This window comes from Ambystoma mexicanum, unplaced genomic scaffold (genome assembly GCF_040938575.1).
Source record: "Ambystoma mexicanum isolate Mex_15411 unplaced genomic scaffold, UKY_AmexF1_1 Mex_scaf106, whole genome shotgun sequence".
Taxonomy (NCBI): domain Eukaryota; kingdom Metazoa; phylum Chordata; class Amphibia; order Caudata; family Ambystomatidae; genus Ambystoma; species Ambystoma mexicanum.
Genome location: NW_027182332.1, coordinates 665306 through 675066, shown reverse-complemented (window position 1 = coordinate 675066; position 9761 = coordinate 665306). Strand labels below are relative to the sequence as shown.

The 9761-nt window shown below is 47.5% G+C and overlaps 31 non-coding genes across 31 annotated transcripts; all 31 read right to left on the bottom strand.

Annotated features, from left to right (window-relative positions):
* Positions 1 to 2: 2 nt before the first annotated feature.
* On the bottom strand, positions 3 to 121 carry LOC138552374 (5S ribosomal RNA). The gene has a single exon (XR_011296056.1). It is a non-coding gene; the product is annotated as a 5S ribosomal RNA (ribosomal RNA).
* Positions 122 to 227: 106 nt separating this feature from the next.
* On the bottom strand, positions 228 to 346 carry LOC138552499 (5S ribosomal RNA). The gene has a single exon (XR_011296181.1). It is a non-coding gene; the product is annotated as a 5S ribosomal RNA (ribosomal RNA).
* Positions 347 to 452: 106 nt separating this feature from the next.
* Positions 453 to 571, bottom strand: LOC138552372 (5S ribosomal RNA). The gene has a single exon (XR_011296054.1). It is a non-coding gene; the product is annotated as a 5S ribosomal RNA (ribosomal RNA).
* Positions 572 to 1045: 474 nt separating this feature from the next.
* Positions 1046 to 1164, bottom strand: LOC138552371 (5S ribosomal RNA). The gene has a single exon (XR_011296053.1). It is a non-coding gene; the product is annotated as a 5S ribosomal RNA (ribosomal RNA).
* A 106-nt stretch (positions 1165 to 1270) lies between these two features.
* On the bottom strand, positions 1271 to 1389 carry LOC138552370 (5S ribosomal RNA). Its single transcript, XR_011296052.1, has one exon. It is a non-coding gene; the product is annotated as a 5S ribosomal RNA (ribosomal RNA).
* Positions 1390 to 1495: 106 nt separating this feature from the next.
* Positions 1496 to 1614, bottom strand: LOC138552369 (5S ribosomal RNA). Its single transcript, XR_011296051.1, has one exon. It is a non-coding gene; the product is annotated as a 5S ribosomal RNA (ribosomal RNA).
* Positions 1615 to 1720: 106 nt separating this feature from the next.
* On the bottom strand, positions 1721 to 1839 carry LOC138552368 (5S ribosomal RNA). The gene has a single exon (XR_011296050.1). It is a non-coding gene; the product is annotated as a 5S ribosomal RNA (ribosomal RNA).
* Positions 1840 to 2313: 474 nt separating this feature from the next.
* LOC138552367 (5S ribosomal RNA) lies at positions 2314 to 2432 on the bottom strand. Its single transcript, XR_011296049.1, has one exon. It is a non-coding gene; the product is annotated as a 5S ribosomal RNA (ribosomal RNA).
* Positions 2433 to 2538: 106 nt separating this feature from the next.
* On the bottom strand, positions 2539 to 2657 carry LOC138552366 (5S ribosomal RNA). The gene has a single exon (XR_011296048.1). It is a non-coding gene; the product is annotated as a 5S ribosomal RNA (ribosomal RNA).
* A 106-nt stretch (positions 2658 to 2763) lies between these two features.
* Positions 2764 to 2882, bottom strand: LOC138552365 (5S ribosomal RNA). The gene has a single exon (XR_011296047.1). It is a non-coding gene; the product is annotated as a 5S ribosomal RNA (ribosomal RNA).
* A 106-nt stretch (positions 2883 to 2988) lies between these two features.
* Positions 2989 to 3107, bottom strand: LOC138552364 (5S ribosomal RNA). Its single transcript, XR_011296046.1, has one exon. It is a non-coding gene; the product is annotated as a 5S ribosomal RNA (ribosomal RNA).
* Positions 3108 to 3581: 474 nt separating this feature from the next.
* LOC138552363 (5S ribosomal RNA) lies at positions 3582 to 3700 on the bottom strand. The gene has a single exon (XR_011296045.1). It is a non-coding gene; the product is annotated as a 5S ribosomal RNA (ribosomal RNA).
* A 106-nt stretch (positions 3701 to 3806) lies between these two features.
* On the bottom strand, positions 3807 to 3925 carry LOC138552361 (5S ribosomal RNA). Its single transcript, XR_011296043.1, has one exon. It is a non-coding gene; the product is annotated as a 5S ribosomal RNA (ribosomal RNA).
* Positions 3926 to 4031: 106 nt separating this feature from the next.
* On the bottom strand, positions 4032 to 4150 carry LOC138552360 (5S ribosomal RNA). The gene has a single exon (XR_011296042.1). It is a non-coding gene; the product is annotated as a 5S ribosomal RNA (ribosomal RNA).
* Positions 4151 to 4256: 106 nt separating this feature from the next.
* Positions 4257 to 4375, bottom strand: LOC138552359 (5S ribosomal RNA). Its single transcript, XR_011296041.1, has one exon. It is a non-coding gene; the product is annotated as a 5S ribosomal RNA (ribosomal RNA).
* Positions 4376 to 4849: 474 nt separating this feature from the next.
* LOC138552358 (5S ribosomal RNA) lies at positions 4850 to 4968 on the bottom strand. Its single transcript, XR_011296040.1, has one exon. It is a non-coding gene; the product is annotated as a 5S ribosomal RNA (ribosomal RNA).
* Positions 4969 to 5074: 106 nt separating this feature from the next.
* On the bottom strand, positions 5075 to 5193 carry LOC138552357 (5S ribosomal RNA). Its single transcript, XR_011296039.1, has one exon. It is a non-coding gene; the product is annotated as a 5S ribosomal RNA (ribosomal RNA).
* A 106-nt stretch (positions 5194 to 5299) lies between these two features.
* Positions 5300 to 5418, bottom strand: LOC138552356 (5S ribosomal RNA). Its single transcript, XR_011296038.1, has one exon. It is a non-coding gene; the product is annotated as a 5S ribosomal RNA (ribosomal RNA).
* Positions 5419 to 5524: 106 nt separating this feature from the next.
* Positions 5525 to 5643, bottom strand: LOC138552355 (5S ribosomal RNA). The gene has a single exon (XR_011296037.1). It is a non-coding gene; the product is annotated as a 5S ribosomal RNA (ribosomal RNA).
* Positions 5644 to 6117: 474 nt separating this feature from the next.
* LOC138552354 (5S ribosomal RNA) lies at positions 6118 to 6236 on the bottom strand. Its single transcript, XR_011296036.1, has one exon. It is a non-coding gene; the product is annotated as a 5S ribosomal RNA (ribosomal RNA).
* A 106-nt stretch (positions 6237 to 6342) lies between these two features.
* LOC138552352 (5S ribosomal RNA) lies at positions 6343 to 6461 on the bottom strand. The gene has a single exon (XR_011296035.1). It is a non-coding gene; the product is annotated as a 5S ribosomal RNA (ribosomal RNA).
* Positions 6462 to 6567: 106 nt separating this feature from the next.
* Positions 6568 to 6686, bottom strand: LOC138552498 (5S ribosomal RNA). Its single transcript, XR_011296180.1, has one exon. It is a non-coding gene; the product is annotated as a 5S ribosomal RNA (ribosomal RNA).
* Positions 6687 to 6792: 106 nt separating this feature from the next.
* On the bottom strand, positions 6793 to 6911 carry LOC138552351 (5S ribosomal RNA). The gene has a single exon (XR_011296034.1). It is a non-coding gene; the product is annotated as a 5S ribosomal RNA (ribosomal RNA).
* A 474-nt stretch (positions 6912 to 7385) lies between these two features.
* LOC138552349 (5S ribosomal RNA) lies at positions 7386 to 7504 on the bottom strand. The gene has a single exon (XR_011296032.1). It is a non-coding gene; the product is annotated as a 5S ribosomal RNA (ribosomal RNA).
* A 106-nt stretch (positions 7505 to 7610) lies between these two features.
* Positions 7611 to 7729, bottom strand: LOC138552348 (5S ribosomal RNA). Its single transcript, XR_011296031.1, has one exon. It is a non-coding gene; the product is annotated as a 5S ribosomal RNA (ribosomal RNA).
* Positions 7730 to 7835: 106 nt separating this feature from the next.
* Positions 7836 to 7954, bottom strand: LOC138552347 (5S ribosomal RNA). Its single transcript, XR_011296030.1, has one exon. It is a non-coding gene; the product is annotated as a 5S ribosomal RNA (ribosomal RNA).
* Positions 7955 to 8060: 106 nt separating this feature from the next.
* LOC138552346 (5S ribosomal RNA) lies at positions 8061 to 8179 on the bottom strand. Its single transcript, XR_011296029.1, has one exon. It is a non-coding gene; the product is annotated as a 5S ribosomal RNA (ribosomal RNA).
* A 474-nt stretch (positions 8180 to 8653) lies between these two features.
* On the bottom strand, positions 8654 to 8772 carry LOC138552345 (5S ribosomal RNA). The gene has a single exon (XR_011296028.1). It is a non-coding gene; the product is annotated as a 5S ribosomal RNA (ribosomal RNA).
* Positions 8773 to 8878: 106 nt separating this feature from the next.
* On the bottom strand, positions 8879 to 8997 carry LOC138552344 (5S ribosomal RNA). The gene has a single exon (XR_011296027.1). It is a non-coding gene; the product is annotated as a 5S ribosomal RNA (ribosomal RNA).
* Positions 8998 to 9103: 106 nt separating this feature from the next.
* Positions 9104 to 9222, bottom strand: LOC138552343 (5S ribosomal RNA). The gene has a single exon (XR_011296026.1). It is a non-coding gene; the product is annotated as a 5S ribosomal RNA (ribosomal RNA).
* Positions 9223 to 9328: 106 nt separating this feature from the next.
* On the bottom strand, positions 9329 to 9447 carry LOC138552342 (5S ribosomal RNA). Its single transcript, XR_011296025.1, has one exon. It is a non-coding gene; the product is annotated as a 5S ribosomal RNA (ribosomal RNA).
* Between the last annotated feature and the right edge of the window lie 314 nt (positions 9448 to 9761).

Genomic DNA, 9761 nt, shown 5'->3' with positions numbered 1-9761 from the left:
AAAGCCTACAGCACCTGGTATTCCCAGGCGGTCTCCCATCCAGGTACTAACTAGGCCCGACACTGCTTAGCTTCCGAGATCAGACGAGATCGGGCGCATTCAGTGTGGTGTGGCCGTAGGCTCTGGTCTTAGTGAGTTTTGTACTTTTAAGCATCTAGTCGGCTAGACCTTGCAGTTTTGAAAGGCAATTGAGAAATGGCTCACTTCCTGAACTTGGAGCACAAAAAAGCCTACAGCACCTGGTATTCCCAGGCGGTCTCCCATCCAGGTACTAACTAGGCCCGACACTGCTTAGCTTCCGAGATCAGACGAGATCGGGCGCATTCAGTGTGGTGTGGCCATAGGCTCTGGGCCTCGTGAGTTTTGTACTTTTAAGCATCTAGTCGGCTAGACCTTGCAGTTTTGAAAGGCAATTGAGAAATGGCTCACTTCCTGAACTTGGAGCACAAAAAAGCCTACAGCACCTGGTATTCCCAGGCGGTCTCCCATCCAGGTACTAACTAGGCCCGACACTGCTTAGCTTCCGAGATCAGACGAGATCGGGCGCATTCAGTGTGGTGTGGCCGTAGGCTCTAGAAATGCTAAGAATATTACTCTTATGCATTTGCATTTAGTAAGCTAAGCCATGCAGCCACTTGCAACATGATACCACGCTCATCGCTCGATCAGCGCTCGATCAGGCTCGATCAGGCGAGATATATAAGACTGGTGGGCCCATTCAGGACTCCTATGTCTGGTAGGATAACTTTAATCCATCCATCCTGTTTCTGTTGCAGGGAGGTGGAGAGAACAATCAACACAATAACGGCTTTCTTTCATGCCTCTTGAATGACTCAATATTCTCTGTACTGCATTACATGTGAAAGTCGATTTATTACCCATGAACACACTACCTGTATGCTAATTATATGTAAATAGGTAGCTCCAGCCCTCATAATGTTGTCCAACATTTCCGCTATAAAACGGGATAAAATTATTTTGGAAACATACCAAATTTGAAAAGTAATTGAGAAGTTGTGCAATTACTAATCATGGAGCACAAAATAGCCTACAGCACCTGGTATTCCCAGGCGGTCTCCCATCCAGGTACTAACTAGGCCCGACACTGCTTAGCTTCCGAGATCAGACGAGATCGGGCGCATTCAGTGTGGTGTGGCCGTAGGCTCTGGGCCTAGTGAGTTTTGTACTTTTAAGCATCTAGTCGGCTAGACCTTGCAGTTTTGAAAGGCAATTGAGAAATGGCTCACTTCCTGAACTTGGAGCACAAAAAAGCCTACAGCACCTGGTATTCCCAGGCGGTCTCCCATCCAGGTACTAACTAGGCCCGACACTGCTTAGCTTCCGAGATCAGACGAGATCGGGCGCATTCAGTGTGGTGTGGCCGTAGGCTCTGGTCTTAGTGAGTTTTGTACTTTTAAGCATCTAGTCGGCTAGACCTTGCAGTTTTGAAAGGCAATTGAGAAATGGCTCACTTCCTGAACTTGGAGCACAAAAAAGCCTACAGCACCTGGTATTCCCAGGCGGTCTCCCATCCAGGTACTAACTAGGCCCGACACTGCTTAGCTTCCGAGATCAGACGAGATCGGGCGCATTCAGTGTGGTGTGGCCGTAGGCTCTGGGCCTCGTGAGTTTTGTACTTTTAAGCATCTAGTCGGCTAGACCTTGCAGTTTTGAAAGGCAATTGAGAAATGGCTCACTTCCTGAACTTGGAGCACAAAAAAGCCTACAGCACCTGGTATTCCCAGGCGGTCTCCCATCCAGGTACTAACTAGGCCCGACACTGCTTAGCTTCCGAGATCAGACGAGATCGGGCGCATTCAGTGTGGTGTGGCCGTAGGCTCTAGAAATGCTAAGAATATTACTCTTATGCATTTGCATTTAGTAAGCTAAGCCATGCAGCCACTTGCAACATGATACCACGCTCATCGCTCGATCAGCGCTCGATCAGGCTCGATCAGGCGAGATATATAAGACTGGTGGGCCCATTCAGGACTCCTATGTCTGGTAGGATAACTTTAATCCATCCATCCTGTTTCTGTTGCAGGGAGGTGGAGAGAACAATCAACACAATAACGGCTTTCTTTCATGCCTCTTGAATGACTCAATATTCTCTGTACTGCATTACATGTGAAAGTCGATTTATTACCCATGAACACACTACCTGTATGCTAATTATATGTAAATAGGTAGCTCCAGCCCTCATAATGTTGTCCAACATTTCCGCTATAAAACGGGATAAAATTATTTTGGAAACATACCAAATTTGAAAAGTAATTGAGAAGTTGTGCAATTACTAATCATGGAGCACAAAATAGCCTACAGCACCTGGTATTCCCAGGCGGTCTCCCATCCAGGTACTAACTAGGCCCGACACTGCTTAGCTTCCGAGATCAGACGAGATCGGGCGCATTCAGTGTGGTGTGGCCGTAGGCTCTGGGCCTAGTGAGTTTTGTACTTTTAAGCATCTAGTCGGCTAGACCTTGCAGTTTTGAAAGGCAATTGAGAAATGGCTCACTTCCTGAACTTGGAGCACAAAAAAGCCTACAGCACCTGGTATTCCCAGGCGGTCTCCCATCCAGGTACTAACTAGGCCCGACACTGCTTAGCTTCCGAGATCAGACGAGATCGGGCGCATTCAGTGTGGTGTGGCCGTAGGCTCTGGTCTTAGTGAGTTTTGTACTTTTAAGCATCTAGTCGGCTAGACCTTGCAGTTTTGAAAGGCAATTGAGAAATGGCTCACTTCCTGAACTTGGAGCACAAAAAAGCCTACAGCACCTGGTATTCCCAGGCGGTCTCCCATCCAGGTACTAACTAGGCCCGACACTGCTTAGCTTCCGAGATCAGACGAGATCGGGCGCATTCAGTGTGGTGTGGCCGTAGGCTCTGGGCCTCGTGAGTTTTGTACTTTTAAGCATCTAGTCGGCTAGACCTTGCAGTTTTGAAAGGCAATTGAGAAATGGCTCACTTCCTGAACTTGGAGCACAAAAAAGCCTACAGCACCTGGTATTCCCAGGCGGTCTCCCATCCAGGTACTAACTAGGCCCGACACTGCTTAGCTTCCGAGATCAGACGAGATCGGGCGCATTCAGTGTGGTGTGGCCGTAGGCTCTAGAAATGCTAAGAATATTACTCTTATGCATTTGCATTTAGTAAGCTAAGCCATGCAGCCACTTGCAACATGATACCACGCTCATCGCTCGATCAGCGCTCGATCAGGCTCGATCAGGCGAGATATATAAGACTGGTGGGCCCATTCAGGACTCCTATGTCTGGTAGGATAACTTTAATCCATCCATCCTGTTTCTGTTGCAGGGAGGTGGAGAGAACAATCAACACAATAACGGCTTTCTTTCATGCCTCTTGAATGACTCAATATTCTCTGTACTGCATTACATGTGAAAGTCGATTTATTACCCATGAACACACTACCTGTATGCTAATTATATGTAAATAGGTAGCTCCAGCCCTCATAATGTTGTCCAACATTTCCGCTATAAAACGGGATAAAATTATTTTGGAAACATACCAAATTTGAAAAGTAATTGAGAAGTTGTGCAATTACTAATCATGGAGCACAAAATAGCCTACAGCACCTGGTATTCCCAGGCGGTCTCCCATCCAGGTACTAACTAGGCCCGACACTGCTTAGCTTCCGAGATCAGACGAGATCGGGCGCATTCAGTGTGGTGTGGCCGTAGGCTCTGGGCCTAGTGAGTTTTGTACTTTTAAGCATCTAGTCGGCTAGACCTTGCAGTTTTGAAAGGCAATTGAGAAATGGCTCACTTCCTGAACTTGGAGCACAAAAAAGCCTACAGCACCTGGTATTCCCAGGCGGTCTCCCATCCAGGTACTAACTAGGCCCGACACTGCTTAGCTTCCGAGATCAGACGAGATCGGGCGCATTCAGTGTGGTGTGGCCGTAGGCTCTGGTCTTAGTGAGTTTTGTACTTTTAAGCATCTAGTCGGCTAGACCTTGCAGTTTTGAAAGGCAATTGAGAAATGGCTCACTTCCTGAACTTGGAGCACAAAAAAGCCTACAGCACCTGGTATTCCCAGGCGGTCTCCCATCCAGGTACTAACTAGGCCCGACACTGCTTAGCTTCCGAGATCAGACGAGATCGGGCGCATTCAGTGTGGTGTGGCCGTAGGCTCTGGGCCTCGTGAGTTTTGTACTTTTAAGCATCTAGTCGGCTAGACCTTGCAGTTTTGAAAGGCAATTGAGAAATGGCTCACTTCCTGAACTTGGAGCACAAAAAAGCCTACAGCACCTGGTATTCCCAGGCGGTCTCCCATCCAGGTACTAACTAGGCCCGACACTGCTTAGCTTCCGAGATCAGACGAGATCGGGCGCATTCAGTGTGGTGTGGCCGTAGGCTCTAGAAATGCTAAGAATATTACTCTTATGCATTTGCATTTAGTAAGCTAAGCCATGCAGCCACTTGCAACATGATACCACGCTCATCGCTCGATCAGCGCTCGATCAGGCTCGATCAGGCGAGATATATAAGACTGGTGGGCCCATTCAGGACTCCTATGTCTGGTAGGATAACTTTAATCCATCCATCCTGTTTCTGTTGCAGGGAGGTGGAGAGAACAATCAACACAATAACGGCTTTCTTTCATGCCTCTTGAATGACTCAATATTCTCTGTACTGCATTACATGTGAAAGTCGATTTATTACCCATGAACACACTACCTGTATGCTAATTATATGTAAATAGGTAGCTCCAGCCCTCATAATGTTGTCCAACATTTCCGCTATAAAACGGGATAAAATTATTTTGGAAACATACCAAATTTGAAAAGTAATTGAGAAGTTGTGCAATTACTAATCATGGAGCACAAAATAGCCTACAGCACCTGGTATTCCCAGGCGGTCTCCCATCCAGGTACTAACTAGGCCCGACACTGCTTAGCTTCCGAGATCAGACGAGATCGGGCGCATTCAGTGTGGTGTGGCCGTAGGCTCTGGGCCTAGTGAGTTTTGTACTTTTAAGCATCTAGTCGGCTAGACCTTGCAGTTTTGAAAGGCAATTGAGAAATGGCTCACTTCCTGAACTTGGAGCACAAAAAAGCCTACAGCACCTGGTATTCCCAGGCGGTCTCCCATCCAGGTACTAACTAGGCCCGACACTGCTTAGCTTCCGAGATCAGACGAGATCGGGCGCATTCAGTGTGGTGTGGCCGTAGGCTCTGAGCCTAGTGAGTTTTGTACTTTTAAGCATCTAGTCGGCTAGACCTTGCAGTTTTGAAAGGCAATTGAGAAATGGCTCACTTCCTGAACTTGGAGCACAAAAAAGCCTACAGCACCTGGTATTCCCAGGCGGTCTCCCATCCAGGTACTAACTAGGCCCGACACTGCTTAGCTTCCGAGATCAGACGAGATCGGGCGCATTCAGTGTGGTGTGGCCGTAGGCTCTGGGCCTAGTGAGTTTTGTACTTTTAAGCATCTAGTCGGCTAGACCTTGCAGTTTTGAAAGGCAATTGAGAAATGGCTCACTTCCTGAACTTGGAGCACAAAAAAGCCTACAGCACCTGGTATTCCCAGGCGGTCTCCCATCCAGGTACTAACTAGGCCCGACACTGCTTAGCTTCCGAGATCAGACGAGATCGGGCGCATTCAGTGTGGTGTGGCCGTAGGCTCTAGAAATGCTAAGAATATTACTCTTATGCATTTGCATTTAGTAAGCTAAGCCATGCAGCCACTTGCAACATGATACCACGCTCATCGCTCGATCAGCGCTCGATCAGGCTCGATCAGGCGAGATATATAAGACTGGTGGGCCCATTCAGGACTCCTATGTCTGGTAGGATAACTTTAATCCATCCATCCTGTTTCTGTTGCAGGGAGGTGGAGAGAACAATCAACACAATAACGGCTTTCTTTCATGCCTCTTGAAGGACTCAATATTCTCTGTACTGCATTACATGTGAAAGTCGATTTATTACCCATGAACACACTACCTGTATGCTAATTATATGTAAATAGGTAGCTCCAGCCCTCATAATGTTGTCCAACATTTCCGCTATAAAACGGGATAAAATTATTTTGGAAACATACCAAATTTGAAAAGTAATTGAGAAGTTGTGCAATTACTAATCATGGAGCACAAAATAGCCTACAGCACCTGGTATTCCCAGGCGGTCTCCCATCCAGGTACTAACTAGGCCCGACACTGCTTAGCTTCCGAGATCAGACGAGATCGGGCGCATTCAGTGTGGTGTGGCCGTAGGCTCTGGGCCTAGTGAGTTTTGTACTTTTAAGCATCTAGTCGGCTAGACCTTGCAGTTTTGAAAGGCAATTGAGAAATGGCTCACTTCCTGAACTTGGAGCACAAAAAAGCCTACAGCACCTGGTATTCCCAGGCGGTCTCCCATCCAGGTACTAACTAGGCCCGACACTGCTTAGCTTCCGAGATCAGACGAGATCGGGCGCATTCAGTGTGGTGTGGCCGTAGGCTCTGGTCTTAGTGAGTTTTGTACTTTTAAGCATCTAGTCGGCTAGACCTTGCAGTTTTGAAAGGCAATTGAGAAATGGCTCACTTCCTGAACTTGGAGCACAAAAAAGCCTACAGCACCTGGTATTCCCAGGCGGTCTCCCATCCAGGTACTAACTAGGCCCGACACTGCTTAGCTTCCGAGATCAGACGAGATCGGGCGCATTCAGTGTGGTGTGGCCATAGGCTCTGGGCCTCGTGAGTTTTGTACTTTTAAGCATCTAGTCGGCTAGACCTTGCAGTTTTGAAAGGCAATTGAGAAATGGCTCACTTCCTGAACTTGGAGCACAAAAAAGCCTACAGCACCTGGTATTCCCAGGCGGTCTCCCATCCAGGTACTAACTAGGCCCGACACTGCTTAGCTTCCGAGATCAGACGAGATCGGGCGCATTCAGTGTGGTGTGGCCGTAGGCTCTAGAAATGCTAAGAATATTACTCTTATGCATTTGCATTTAGTAAGCTAAGCCATGCAGCCACTTGCAACATGATACCACGCTCATCGCTCGATCAGCGCTCGATCAGGCTCGATCAGGCGAGATATATAAGACTGGTGGGCCCATTCAGGACTCCTATGTCTGGTAGGATAACTTTAATCCATCCATCCTGTTTCTGTTGCAGGGAGGTGGAGAGAACAATCAACACAATAACGGCTTTCTTTCATGCCTCTTGAATGACTCAATATTCTCTGTACTGCATTACATGTGAAAGTCGATTTATTACCCATGAACACACTACCTGTATGCTAATTATATGTAAATAGGTAGCTCCAGCCCTCATAATGTTGTCCAACATTTCCGCTATAAAACGGGATAAAATTATTTTGGAAACATACCAAATTTGAAAAGTAATTGAGAAGTTGTGCAATTACTAATCATGGAGCACAAAATAGCCTACAGCACCTGGTATTCCCAGGCGGTCTCCCATCCAGGTACTAACTAGGCCCGACACTGCTTAGCTTCCGAGATCAGACGAGATCGGGCGCATTCAGTGTGGTGTGGCCGTAGGCTCTGGGCCTAGTGAGTTTTGTACTTTTAAGCATCTAGTCGGCTAGACCTTGCAGTTTTGAAAGGCAATTGAGAAATGGCTCACTTCCTGAACTTGGAGCACAAAAAAGCCTACAGCACCTGGTATTCCCAGGCGGTCTCCCATCCAGGTACTAACTAGGCCCGACACTGCTTAGCTTCCGAGATCAGACGAGATCGGGCGCATTCAGTGTGGTGTGGCCGTAGGCTCTGGTCTTAGTGAGTTTTGTACTTTTAAGCATCTAGTCGGCTAGACCTTGCAGTTTTGAAAGGCAATTGAGAAATGGCTCACTTCCTGAACTTGGAGCACAAAAAAGCCTACAGCACCTGGTATTCCCAGGCGGTCTCCCATCCAGGTACTAACTAGGCCCGACACTGCTTAGCTTCCGAGATCAGACGAGATCGGGCGCATTCAGTGTGGTGTGGCCGTAGGCTCTGGGCCTCGTGAGTTTTGTACTTTTAAGCATCTAGTCGGCTAGACCTTGCAGTTTTGAAAGGCAATTGAGAAATGGCTCACTTCCTGAACTTGGAGCACAAAAAAGCCTACAGCACCTGGTATTCCCAGGCGGTCTCCCATCCAGGTACTAACTAGGCCCGACACTGCTTAGCTTCCGAGATCAGACGAGATCGGGCGCATTCAGTGTGGTGTGGCCGTAGGCTCTAGAAATGCTAAGAATATTACTCTTATGCATTTGCATTTAGTAAGCTAAGCCATGCAGCCACTTGCAACATGATACCACGCTCATCGCTCGATCAGCGCTCGATCAGGCTCGATCAGGCGAGATATATAAGACTGGTGGGCCCATTCAGGACTCCTATGTCTGGTAGGATAACTTTAATCCATCCATCCTGTTTCTGTTGCAGGGAGGTGGAGAGAACAATCAACACAATAACGGCTTTCTTTCATGCCTCTTGAATGACTCAATATTCTCTGTACTGCATTACATGTGAAAGTCGATTTATTACCCATGAACACACTACCTGTATGCTAATTATATGTAAATAGGTAGCTCCAGCCCTCATAATGTTGTCCAACATTTCCGCTATAAAACGGGATAAAATTATTTTGGAAACATACCAAATTTGAAAAGTAATTGAGAAGTTGTGCAATTACTAATCATGGAGCACAAAATAGCCTACAGCACCTGGTATTCCCAGGCGGTCTCCCATCCAGGTACTAACTAGGCCCGACACTGCTTAGCTTCCGAGATCAGACGAGATCGGGCGCATTCAGTGTGGTGTGGCCGTAGGCTCTGGGCCTAGTGAGTTTTGTACTTTTAAGCATCTAGTCGGCTAGACCTTGCAGTTTTGAAAGGCAATTGAGAAATGGCTCACTTCCTGAACTTGGAGCACAAAAAAGCCTACAGCACCTGGTATTCCCAGGCGGTCTCCCATCCAGGTACTAACTAGGCCCGACACTGCTTAGCTTCCGAGATCAGACGAGATCGGGCGCATTCAGTGTGGTGTGGCCGTAGGCTCTGGTCTTAGTGAGTTTTGTACTTTTAAGCATCTAGTCGGCTAGACCTTGCAGTTTTGAAAGGCAATTGAGAAATGGCTCACTTCCTGAACTTGGAGCACAAAAAAGCCTACAGCACCTGGTATTCCCAGGCGGTCTCCCATCCAGGTACTAACTAGGCCCGACACTGCTTAGCTTCCGAGATCAGACGAGATCGGGCGCATTCAGTGTGGTGTGGCCGTAGGCTCTGGGCCTCGTGAGTTTTGTACTTTTAAGCATCTAGTCGGCTAGACCTTGCAGTTTTGAAAGGCAATTGAGAAATGGCTCACTTCCTGAACTTGGAGCACAAAAAAGCCTACAGCACCTGGTATTCCCAGGCGGTCTCCCATCCAGGTACTAACTAGGCCCGACACTGCTTAGCTTCCGAGATCAGACGAGATCGGGCGCATTCAGTGTGGTGTGGCCGTAGGCTCTAGAAATGCTAAGAATATTACTCTTATGCATTTGCATTTAGTAAGCTAAGCCATGCAGCCACTTGCAACATGATACCACGCTCATCGCTCGATCAGCGCTCGATCAGGCTCGATCAGGCGAGATATATAAGACTGGTGGGCCCATTCAGGACTCCTATGTCTGGTAGGATAACTTTAATCCATCCATCCTGTTTCTGTTGCAGGGAGGTGGAGAGAACAATCAACACAATAACGGCTTTCTTTCATGCCTCTTGAATGACTCAATATTCTCTGTACTGCATTACATGTGAAAGTCGATTTATTACCCATGAA